General features: G+C 45.5%; 1 long non-coding RNA gene across 1 annotated transcript in view; it reads right to left on the reverse strand.

The window, feature by feature from the left end:
* Window positions 1–24: 24 nt before the first annotated feature.
* LOC125487909 overlaps window positions 25–9594 on the reverse strand; it is a 12509-nt gene continuing 2939 nt past the window's right edge. Inside the window, exons 2-3 of the long non-coding RNA XR_007266151.1 lie at window positions 3676–3816; window positions 25–1673 (exon numbers count right to left, since the gene is read on the reverse strand). This is a non-coding gene — a long non-coding RNA (uncharacterized LOC125487909). The remainder of the gene's footprint in view (window positions 1674–3675; window positions 3817–9594) is intronic.

Genomic DNA, 9594 nt, shown 5'->3' on the forward strand with positions numbered 1-9594 from the left:
GCTTGGCCTGCTGTGTTCATCCAGCTCTACATCTTAGACAACAAGGTACAGGGCTGGATGAACACAGCAGGCCAAGCAGCATCACAGGACATCTTGTTGTCTTAAAACACTGCCTCCTTTAGGTTGTTGCTAGTATCTGGCTGGCCACCAGAAGTGGTACATACAGCTCAGGAACTCAGTTTGAAACACAACAGTACAATATAATCTTGGGATCTGGGGAGATATCACAAAAATGGGTGCTACCACTTTCTGCACCCATTAGAATGCCCCACAAACGCTGTCAGTGCCCCAGATCATCTCTGAGATTCATACACCCATCCAAGTCCATCCTGACTCACACACCAGTCATTTTACACCAGGGCCACATTGACGAAAAGAATTTTTCCAAATATGCTTCCATGAAAGTATATATGTAAAGCATCACACCTTGGAATGTCGTTCCTCATATCATTTCTATGGTGGTGAGAAAAAAAGTTGCTAATACAGTGATACACCAACAGAGGGAGACAGAGGATTACAGAGACAGTACGAACTGCAGATGCTGGAGAATCTGGGATAACAATTTTCTGAAGAAGGGTCTAGCCCCGAAACGTCAGCCTTCCTGCTCCTCTGATGCTGCTTGGCCTGCTGTGTTCATCCAGCTCTACACCTTGTTAACTAATTACAGAGATACCTAGAGAAATGTAACTATTTACAGAGGTACAGAGGGAGGTGTAACTGGTTTCTGGTTTTCCAGTAATAGGTGCATGGGGAGAGAGTTTTTGGGATTAGTTTCAGAATGATAAAGGGATATGGGGTGAAAGTTGGCCAGTGGGATCAGTTTGAGAATGATGCAGAAATATGGGGAGACAGTGGGATCAGTTTGGGAATGATACAGGGATATGGCGAGAGAGCTGGAAGTGGAGCAGGTTTGAAACTGATTTAAGAAACAGCTGCTATCGACATCATGGGCTGAATGGCTTCTTGCTCATGCTGGGATCAAACATTGCACAACTACAACTACCAGTGAGCAAATACCGCCATAGAATATCTGCTGTAGAACCAGATGTGGGAGGGAATGAGCTGGGAAAGGTCTCCCAGCAGGAGATTGAGGGGGACTGTAAATCTGTTGACGAGAGGGTTTGACCGCACTGAGCCTGTTGGGAATGACCCTCCCTCTTAGGAACCCTCGTTCCACCCACAGACTCCTGCTACCCAGCCGAGGACAGATGAAGAGTGAAGGGTTGTGCTTCAGAGCACCAGTCTGAGGAAGACCAGGGGGAGAGCAATGCTGAGGGAGGTGCTGAGTCGGGTTGGGCCAGACGTGGAAGTGGTTGTGGAAATGGTGGCAGAAGCATTGAGCATGGTTGGTCCAGCACCGGGAACAGTAGAGGAGCCATTGAGTTGGGTTGGAGCCATGTTCGTTATACTGGTGGGGAGAGGTGTGGAGGCATTGGGTAGGACTGGAGCCATGTTCGTTATACTGGTGGGGAGAGGCGTGGAGGCATTGGGTTGGGTTAGGTTAGTGTTGGGAGTAGTGGTCAGGGTGAAATTCCGTGACTCGAGATTGCACAGGCCGCCCTTGCAGCAGTAGAATCCGTAGGTCGGATCGAGACCGTTCAAACTGAGACCACCAGGATTTTGACAGAGGAAGTGGGAAGCACAGCCCTTCATCACGAAAATCATTGAGTTGGCTGTTTGGGAGGAAAAAGAGAGCCATTTAGTTTGATACCTTCCCTTTGGATTCAAAATCTCCATCATCTACCACCAGATCACCTGCACTGTTCCACCCCTCTCCCCCTCTGATTCCCATAGGAGGAGGCCATTCAGCCCCTTGTATCCTTGAAATAGATCATGACCAATCTGTACTTTAACTCCACCTCAGAACGATAGCCCTTAATTTCCAAAGCCAACAGAAACCCATCAAGAAATAAAATGAACTGTTTCAGAGATAGCAGGAACTGCAGATGCTGGAGAATCTGCGATAACAAGGTGCAGAGCTGGATGAACATAGCAGGCCAATCCTCCTGCTCCTCCTGCTCCTCTGATGCTGCTTGGCCTGCTGTGTTCATCCAGCTCTGCACCTTGTTATCTAAGAAATAAAATGAACCTCGTTTTTCCGCTTGGGGACTCTGCACACTTTGGGGCCTGATCATGAGCTCAATTCCTCCAGAGCCGGAACACTTTCTTCACGCCCACCCTGGGCCCTGTCATCACATAGGCTGCTTTAAGCACAACTAATCCATTTTCCCCTCCTTATGGTACCCCATTATCAGCCAGTAGTGGGAATAAATTTCCTGCATTGCCTGAGGTGCCTGATGGACTCTTTCCCAACCTTTTCCTCTTGCCTGAGGTGTAGTGACTCTCAGGTTAAACCACAAGCAGTCATCTCTCTCCCTCTCTCTAATGACAGCGTGAGGCTGTGGTGACCTGACTTTATATTTGTGGCCCCTAGTTCTGCTCTCCCCACACCCAAACATCTTCCATCACATCAACCTTATTCAAAACCAAGTCACAATCTTAAAGACCTCAATCTTCCCATTTGTGGAGTCATAGAGTCATAGGGCACGGAAACAGACCCTTTAGTCTGACCAGTCCTTGCCAAACATAAACTAGTCCCAAAGGACCCCAGTAAGTTCTCTCTTCCCTGATAACAATTTCTTCATGGAGTGCTGGAACATTTCTGAATTTTTTTTTGTCATAGAGCCTCCTCAGTTATTGAACTGTGAGAATGTGGAACTCACACCCACAGGGAGTGGTCAATGTGAGCTGTACAGACGCGTTTAAGGGAGTTGCTGGATAAAGATCAGAAACTCAACCGGACTTGCCACATAAATACTGTGGCTACAACAGCAGGTCAGAGGTTAGGCATCCTGCAGTGAGTAACTCACTCCCTGACTCCCCAAAACCTGTCCACCATCTACAAAACACAAGTCAGGAGTGCGATGGAATACTCCCCACTTGCCCTGGAAGGGGGCAGCTCCAACAACATTCAAGAAGCTCGACACCATCCAGGACAAAGCAGCCCCCGCTCAATTGGCACCACATCCACAAACATCCCACTCCCTCCCCCACCGACGCTCAGTTGCAGCAGTGTGTACCATCTACAAGATGTGCTGCAGAAATTCACCAAAGATCCTCAGACAGCACCTTCCAAACCCACGACCACTTCCATCTAGAAGGACAAGGGGCAGCAGATACATGGGAACACCAGCCCCCTGGAAGTTCCCCTCCGAGCCACTCCCCATCCTGACTTGGAAACATATTGGCTGTTCCTTCAGTGTCACTGGGTCAAAATCCTGGAATTCCCTCCGTAAGGGGCATTGTGTGTCTCCCTACAGCACATGGACTGCAGCGGTTCAAGAAGGTAGCTCACCCCCACCTTCTCAAGGGGGCAACTGGGGACAGGGGCAATAAATGCTGGACCCAGTCAGCAAGACCAATGTGCCACAAGTGAAAAAAAAGACAGGAGGAAGGAAGGAACAGGAGGTTATGAGTGGGGTTAAAATCAGGGGAGGTTTCTGAGAGGAATGTGAGGCTATTCATGTAGAGTGAGATGACGAGAGGGTGGAAGAGACTGATATGATGCATAAACCCCAGTGTGGAGCAGATGCCTCTGCTGTAAACATTGTACACAGGCTCTGCCAGTAATTTTATATCGCTCGGTAAAGTGATAAGTAAAAGACTAGGACTTACACCCTGTCAGAAGCCCTGAAGTGTGCAGGCAATGATCTTGCTCTCCTCTACATTTCACTGGGGTTGTCAAATTTCTGCACTCGTCTGCAAAAGCAAAGCATGCGTGGCATTCCAGTCCATTCAGCGTGCTGTTCTCGATGTCTGAAATGTGAACAGACAGCAACGTGAACCGGTCCCGATCTGCTCTTCAGAACTTTTCAAAGCACTAAACCCCACCCAGTAAGATATCGCAGCTGTGCCCACTGAGGATGCAGGCATGTGGATACATTAGAAAAGTCCAGCATATTCCACATCCATGTCTGACTTACCCATCAAGGACCATCTCTTACTGAGATTATGCTCGTGAGAAATCTGGAATGCCTCCAGGTCCAGATGGATTTCATCCTTGGGATTTTAGTAGCGGTGGCTAATGAGGTAGTTGAGGTTAATTATCTAAAGTTTTCTCGATTGAAGGCACAGTGGCTCAGTGGTTAGCATTGCTGACTCACAGTGCCAGGAACCCGGGTTCGATCCCACCCTCGGGCAACTGTCTGTGTGGAGTTTACACATTCTTCCCGTGTCTGCGTGGGTTTCCTCTGGGTGCTCCAGTTTCCTCCCACAGTCCAAAGATGTGCAGGGTAGGTGGATTGGCCATGCTAAATTGCCCGTAGTGCTCAGGGATGTGTAGATTAGGTGGGTTATAGGGGGATGGGTCTAGGTAGGATGCTCTGAGGATCAGTGTGGACTAGTTGGGCTGAAGGGCCTGTTTCCACACTGTAGGGATTCTATGGTTCAGGAAAAGGTTTCCTGGGACTGGGAAGTAGCAATTATAATCCCTTCGTTTAAGAAGGGAGGCAGGCAGAAACAGAAAAATATAGGCCAGTTAGATTGACATTTGACATGGGGAAAGTGTGAAAATCAATCATTAATAAGATACACATTCAGTAAAATCCAAGATAATCAGAAAGTATCAGCGTGGTTTCATGGAGGGGAAATCGTTTTTAATCAGTTTACTGGAATTCCTTGAAGGAATAACGTGCACTGTGGATAAATGGGAACCATACTTAGATTTCCAGAAATAGCCACATCAAAGGCTATTGCAGGAAATAAAAGCTCATGGTACACAAAGTAAAATAGGAGCATAGATAGAAGATTGTGTGGCTGGCAGAGAAAAGAGCATGCACATGTACAGATCTTTGTACAATTGGCAGGATATGATGAGTGGCGTCCTCAATCTTTTACAATGTACATCATTGACTTAGATGAGAGGTGTGAAAGCCTTGTAGCTAAATTCAGATGACATCAAGATAAGCAGGAAGGTCTGTTGCGGAGAAGACATGAGGAAGCTGCAGGCTTGGTTAGGGGAGTGGTGTGATTTGAGGCATGTGATTTATCTATATTTTTAATATCGTTTCTTTTGAGTTGGGATTTTGAATTAGTGGCATGTGGGTTTTGGTCCACATGTCTCAAGGGATATAATGATTAAGTCTTAAGCATTTCTGGAGGCATGGTGGTTTTTTCTATGAGAGAGCTAATGAGATGCAATCCATTGCTATGAGAGAAATTGAACATGGAAGTAAAGATGTTCTGTTTCAGTTATTAGTGAGACCACATCTCAAATACTGCGTGCAGTTTTGCTCTCCTTATTTAAGGAAGGATGTGAATGTGTTAGAGACGGTTCAGAGGAGATTGACTAGATTGATACAAAGAGTGTATTTCTGTCTTCTGAGGATAGGTTGGACAAGACTGGAATTCGAAAGCAAAACAGATCGCATGGGCGCATGGTGGCTCAGTGGTTAGCAATGCTGCCTCACAGCACCAGGGACCTGGGTTCGATTCCACCCTCGGACGACTGTCTGTGTGGAGTTTGCACATTCTGCGTGGGTTTCCTCCCACAGTCCAAAGATGTGCAGGCTAGGTGAATTGGTCATGCTATATAGTGTTCAGGGATGTGTAGATTAGGGGGTTATAGGGAGATGGGTCTGGGTGGGATGCTCTGAGGGTCAGTGTGGACTTGTTGGGCTGAAGGGCCTGTTTTCCACACTGAAGGGATTCTATGAGATCAACTATGAAATTATTACTGTCAAAGAAGCTTTGAGGAACCAAGGGGAATACATTCATAAATTCTCAGCGCTAGAGGATTTGTTGTAACCACACCTTGAGTTCCTGCAGTGGGGACATGTGTTAGCATCGTCAGAAACTGCTTCATCACCACTGGTGGAAATTCAAACTTCTGAAACATGAACGAATAAGTGACGAATAACGTTGGGTGACATTTTAAAAAGGCTCTGTGCCTGCTGAGTGGGTGACTATTTTCCTTCCTCAAACTCTCCCTTTTCCATTTTTATCAAGTAATCTATACAGAAGGATTGAGGAAACCGAATCAACTTATTTACCCAAAATGGGAGCTGTTTCCCATTCCTCTGGCAGAGATTGGTTTCGATAACACCATTGTCTAAAGGGGAAAATCAACGACGAACAAGTTATATTGGCGCAATCAAGAATGTTAACAGGCAGTAATAAGAACTTGGGGAAATCCCAACTTCAGACAAAGAGCTACTTGACAAAGAAAGTTTTTTTTTATACATTGATTGGGATTTGGTTCTAAATATGGCATGAGAGGGAAAAAAAAAAACCCTTGAAGAAAAGACATCATATAACCTCAAATAAATTAAAGGAATTGAACAGTTTCCCCAGGAAAAATTGGAACAATTGAAATTAAATTGGTTTTACATGAGTCAATTTAAAACTATTAAGGATAAATACTACACTAGGCCCCCTTTTATTTCTGTCGAGCAGAGACACAAGGAGAAGTGATGGCCTGGTGGTTTTTATGACGAGACTATTAATCCTGAAACTCAGCTAATGTTCTGGGGGCCCCAAGAGTTCAATTATTTCAGGGGCTGTTGTGGTGGGCTGGTAGAGTTCCCACTTCTGAGCCAGGAAGGCCTGGGTTCAAGTCCCACCTACTCCTGAGGTGTGCCATAACATATCTGAACATGCTGAATTAAAAAAAAAAGCTAGACTACTAAGAAAATATAACAGTTGGTCCCTTTTCTTCTGTACAGCAGAGACACAAGGGAGATATGATTAAACCAGAGACCCAGTTAATGTTCCAGATTCAAACCCAGGTGGCATCTGGGATTAAGAATCTAATGATGACCATGAATCCATTGTCAGAAAAACCAAGCTGGTTCACTAATGCCCTTTAGGGAAGGAAACCTGCCATCCTTACCTGGTCTGGCCTTGCACATGACTCCAGATCCACAGCAATAGAGATAATACTTCATTGTCCCCTGGGCAATTAAGGATGAGGAATAAATGTTGGCCTAGACAGTAACTCCCACAAATGAATTTTTACATCATTGAATCCCTGCAGTGCAGAAGCAGGCTATTCAGCTCATCGGGTCGTGCCAAGCATCCCACCCAGACCCACGCTATACCCTATCTGTGCATAATTATTTGAGCAGCACGGTGGCTCAGTGGTTAGCACTGCTGCCTCACAGTACCAGGGGCCAGGGTTCAATTCCAGCCTCAGCTACAGTCTGCGTGGAGTTTGCATGTTCTCCCTGTGCATTCGGATGCTTCAGTTTCCACCCACAGTCCAAAGAGGTGCAGCTTAGGTGGATTAGCCATGGGCAATGCAGGGATAGGGTGGAATGCTCTTTGGAGAGCTGGTGGTGACTTGATGGGCTGAGGGCCTGAATGGCAGAGATTCTATGAAATGGAACTGCCTGGGAATAGGGGAAGGAATCCATTCGTTGGAAGATCATCACAGGATTGTCACTGTAGGTGGAAGCCATTGTGTCTGTGTCAGAAATGTAAAAATAAGGGGCAGGACAATGCTATGCCTAGTTCAGCCTCAGATAACAACTGAAGAATGGTCTCTGGACTTGAAATGTTAACTCTGTTTCTCTGTCCACAAATGCCACCAGAGCTGCTGACTCTCTCTAGCATTCTCTATGCCAATGACAACTAATTTCCCCTCACCTTGAGGAAGTGAAGGCATTACTGCTCAATTATTAATCCCAGAGACCCAAGTAATTTCCTGGGTTTGAATCCTGCTACGGCAGATGCTGGAATTTGAATTCAATTTAAAAAAAACCTTGAAATTAAGAGTCTAAAGGTGACTATGAAATCATTGTCAAAGGAAAAACCCATCTGGTTCACTAGGGACACTTCAGGGAACAAACTGCCATCCTTACCTGGTCTGGTTTGACAGGAGTGCTGTGTCCAGTTCCAGTCTCCCAGTTATGGGAAGGATATTATTAACCTGGAGAAGGCTCAGAAGAGATTTACCAGGATGTTGCCGGGAATGGAAGGTTTGAGCTGTAAGGAAAGGCTGGGACTTTTGTCACTAGAGCATAAGAGGTTGAGAGGTGACTTTACAGAAGTTTCTAAAGTAATGAGGTATACAGATAGGGTTAATGGTAGGTGCCTTTTCTGTAGGATAGAGGATTTCAAGATAAGCTGAGAGGAGATAGATTTAAAAAGGACATAAAAGGGACTTTGTTTTACACAGAGGGTGTTTCACGAGTGAAGTGAGCTTTCTGAGGAAGTGGTGGATGTGGGTACAGTTACAACATTTAAAAGACACTGAGATAAGTACGTGAATAGGAAAGGTTTGGAGGGATATGGGTCAGGAGCAGGCAGATGGGACTAGTTTAGTTTGGGGTTATGTTCGGCATGGACTGGATAGACCCAAGGGTCTGTTTCCTTCCTCTACGTGACTCCAGGTCCACAGCAATGGAATTTACTCTTAAGTGCCCTCTGGGCAAATGAGGTGATAAATGCTAGTGACTATTGACACCCAAATCCTGCGAATGAACTTTGATATTTTAATTTAGTAAATTTTTGATCCGTCATATATATCTCTGTTTGATTATTTTGAATTTGTGTTGGATTTCAGCGTAATGCCCCACCAGAGACTGTCTTATCCCTATTATCATTTTGAATTCCCTGAAAGGATGAAGAGAACTTTTATCTTAACACCAAAAGAACTGCAGATGCTGTAAATCAGGAACGTAAACAAACCCTTCCTTCTGAGGAAGGGTCATCGGACTCGAAATGTTAACTCTGTTTTCTCCTCCACAGATGCTGCCAGACCTGCTGAGCTTTTCCAGCAACTTTGTTTTCGTTTTATTTTAACATTCTGTCCCAGAAATGTTTGCTGTGGTCAGTGTGAGGGGAACTTTATTTTCAGTTCCAAATGGAATTTCCTCTGCATTTTAACCCTGTCTTGGAACATTTGATGATGTGGATATGTTGGACTGGGAGTGGACAAGGTCAGAAATCACACGACACCAGGTTATGGTCCAACAGGTTTATTTGAAAACACAAGCTTTCGGAGCCTCGCTCCTTCTTCAGATGTACGTGGGGAGCGGAGCTGAGGGGACTTATGCTTTAGGTTTACTTTGAGTTCAGATGAGCAGAGGAAAGTTTAGTTTGTATTTTAACCCCTTGTTGCGTTGAGGGACTGTCATGTTTCAGAGTCGAAGGAACTTTATTTTGAGCTCAGAAGAGTCAAGGGACCTTTGAGTTCCAAAGAGTCAAGGAAACTTTAATTTTCTGTTTAGAAAGAGAAGAGTGAGTATTACTCTGCATTTTACCCAGTGCTTCCCCTATCCTGGGAGTGTCTGATGGGGACGGGTTGAGGGGATTTTTCCTTTTAGATCATCACTTAAAACAGTAGCGTCATGTTCCGGGTTTGGGTGGAGACCTTGGCAAAAAGGAAGCAGTGCAAGGACAGAAACCAAGCAGCTGATGGAGACAGAAGTCCCTCCCTTTCTAAAGGAGCCCTGAACTTACCCAGCTCTCAGTACAGTAGTAGCAGTGGCACACCATTCTCACTCACTTCAGCACTGAACCTGATAGAGATAGAAGGAACTGCAGATGCTGGAGAATCTGAGACAACAAGGCGTAGAGCTGGATGAACACAGC

This window comes from Rhincodon typus, chromosome 47 (assembly GCF_021869965.1).
Source record: "Rhincodon typus isolate 14 chromosome 47, sRhiTyp1.1, whole genome shotgun sequence".
In the NCBI taxonomy this organism is placed as follows: domain Eukaryota; kingdom Metazoa; phylum Chordata; class Chondrichthyes; order Orectolobiformes; family Rhincodontidae; genus Rhincodon; species Rhincodon typus.